General features: G+C 39.1%; 1 pseudogene; it reads right to left on the bottom strand.

Moving 5' to 3' along the window:
• LOC109396825 (dihydroxyacetone phosphate acyltransferase-like) overlaps positions 1–1,162 on the bottom strand; it is a 9,983-nt pseudogene extending 8,821 nt beyond the window's left edge.
• Positions 1,163–2,503: the final 1,341 nt, after the last annotated feature.

The raw sequence follows: 2,503 nt of genomic DNA, 5'->3' as shown, positions 1-2,503 counted from the left end.
TATATATATATATATATATATATATATATATATAGTCACAGGATGTGGAGTATAGTGTGGGAGTGGAGGCAAGGGAATTGTAATAGATATATATGATATGGGGAGGGGAAGTGGGGCGGCGGATTGGGGGAGGGTAGTTGTCACTTTGAGGGGTAAAAAGTATAACTATTGCACTGTGCTGTACATCTGAAACTTATTTTAAAAAATGTTTATTTCACAATAAAAAAAATAATAAAGAAAGTCAATGTAACTCTGATGACTAGGCAGCAGAACAACTGGATGCTCCTGGATGGCTCATTGTAGTTTCTCAATACCTTCTCTATTCACACACACTCTTGAGAAAATTTGTTTAAATATTTTGCTCAGGGTGAAAACAAAAAACTGGCTCCCTGGCACAGCTTGTGGCTCATTTTATCCAAGATCTTACAAACTTCCTCTCAGAAGACATTCACAAATGTCCTCTGAGGGGATTACTTAGAAAGCTATTTAATGACATAGTAAATCTCTTCAGAACTGAGAGCACTGCATTTAATATCACTTGGCTTTCGTGGAGCAATTCCCTTATGACAAGAGTTGTGTAGCATTTCATTGCAAGTTTCAAGTCAGTAACATGCCTCCTCTCCTGTAAAATATCCTCAAACTCAAACTTTTGAGATCATTCAAGTAAAGGAGTATGACAGTACTGGGACTGGTGGAGCCAACTGAGAAACCAGAGTTAGATGAACTGGAAGAGCCCATGGTGGGGCTGCTGTGCCAGGCAGGGTCTAAAGCAGATTAAGTAGGAGAAAAGGTCTATGGCTTAATGAAGGGCTAGAAACCCACTGCTCTGCAGCACTGGATGCACTGGATGTTCTTACTCACAGTGTTTGGGCAGGGGCAAAGTTTGAAGAAGGATGAGGACTGCTGGGGAAGCAAAACTATAATACCCAACCATTAAATTTCTGTCCATTAGTTTATTGATCTTCTTGAGAAACAACAGCCTTTCTAGTCCCACTGATCTCCTTACTTCAGAAGTGGAAAGGAATAGTTGGAATAGTTGGTTTGGCATTAACAGATGCCTACCTACACCATGGGCACACACATATACTCACACACACATTGATTTCCTTGCTTACAGCCATGGCTTCCTTCCTTTCATTAAAAACCTGAGACTTGGAGGCCTTTTGAGCATTTTGAGCCTTGCCTCTGCTCAGGGCCCGCTCCAAACTCTTTGGAGTGTACTTTCTTTTTTAATAATGGCCCTTGAGCCATTCTCCACTGCTTAGGCCCGCTTCTGCTTCTCTGAAATGTATGTTTACTTCTAATAAACTCTTTTCTGCAACTTTACCTCTCTGGTCTGTGTCTCCATTCTTCATTTCCATGAGACCATGACCCCAGCACAAGAAATATCCTACATCATAATTACCCTACAATCTGATTTTATACCACTCTTCTCACTCATTGTGTTCTAACCACACTGGGATTTTTTTACTTACTTAAAATAACAAGTTGCTTCTCTCATTGGCCTGCTCCCTCTGCATGGACACGCATCTGGCTGCCCTCTGCACAGATGGCTCCTTGTTCTTCAGACCTCAGCTGCTCAGAGAGGCCTTCCCAAATACACCTCAATACATCTTCTGAAATTCTCCCTCCCTGCTTTCCCTACCCCAACATTCCTTGTGTTTGTTCTTAAGTTGTTTGATCACAATTTTAAATTAATTTTTCTCCACCACTAAACTGCATGTTCCACAAAGGTAAAGAAATGTGCTAGCACTGTGACTTAAGAGGAGTTCGATAGATATTAGTTGAATGTCTATATCATTAAATGCATTAAAAAAAAAACCCTGAGACTTGGAGTTGGGGTTCTTATATAAAAATATTGTCACAAAACTACGATGGGAAACGGGAAAGTGGTATTTCAGAAGCCAAAAAAGACATAACTTTATAATTGTAAGAGGCCATTCAAAGTCTAATGTGGTCAAATTTCCTCTGGACACATCCATCCTGAATGTAGGGCACTGAACTTGGTAATGAGAACATGGTCACTTCTGACACAGGCATTTTAGTGGGTACCAAGGACAAAGTCTGATGGTGATGGATTGGAGAGTAAGACAAATATATCTACTAAGTGGAGGTTTCATTTAGCTCAAAATCGAGAACAAGGTTTTAATAGAAAAACAATAAGAAGGAAGGGAATTTCAAAAAAATGAAGAAGTCATGCAGGCATGTGAAATGTTTTTTCAGCATTTCTATTATTTGTAGTTTTTTGTTGCTTTAATATGAATTTAATATTCTCTCTTGGGAGTAATCACTTTTTTTTCCTTTTTTTATTTTTATTTTTTATTATTTATTTATTTATTTTTATTGTTAGTTTCAGGTGTACAGAACGATGCAATAGTTACCCTTTTCATCCTCGTAAAGTAACAACCCCCTCCCCCATCTACTGCCCTCCCACCCCCGATATCATGCTTATCTATTACAATTCCATTGATTCCATTCCCACTCTCTACTCCATGTCCCGTGA

This window comes from Hipposideros armiger, unplaced genomic scaffold (assembly GCF_001890085.2).
Source record: "Hipposideros armiger isolate ML-2016 unplaced genomic scaffold, ASM189008v1 scaffold_547, whole genome shotgun sequence".
Classification (NCBI taxonomy): domain Eukaryota; kingdom Metazoa; phylum Chordata; class Mammalia; order Chiroptera; family Hipposideridae; genus Hipposideros; species Hipposideros armiger.
The sequence above is the reverse complement of the archived record's forward strand: the minus strand, read 5'-3'. Positions and strand labels throughout refer to the sequence as shown.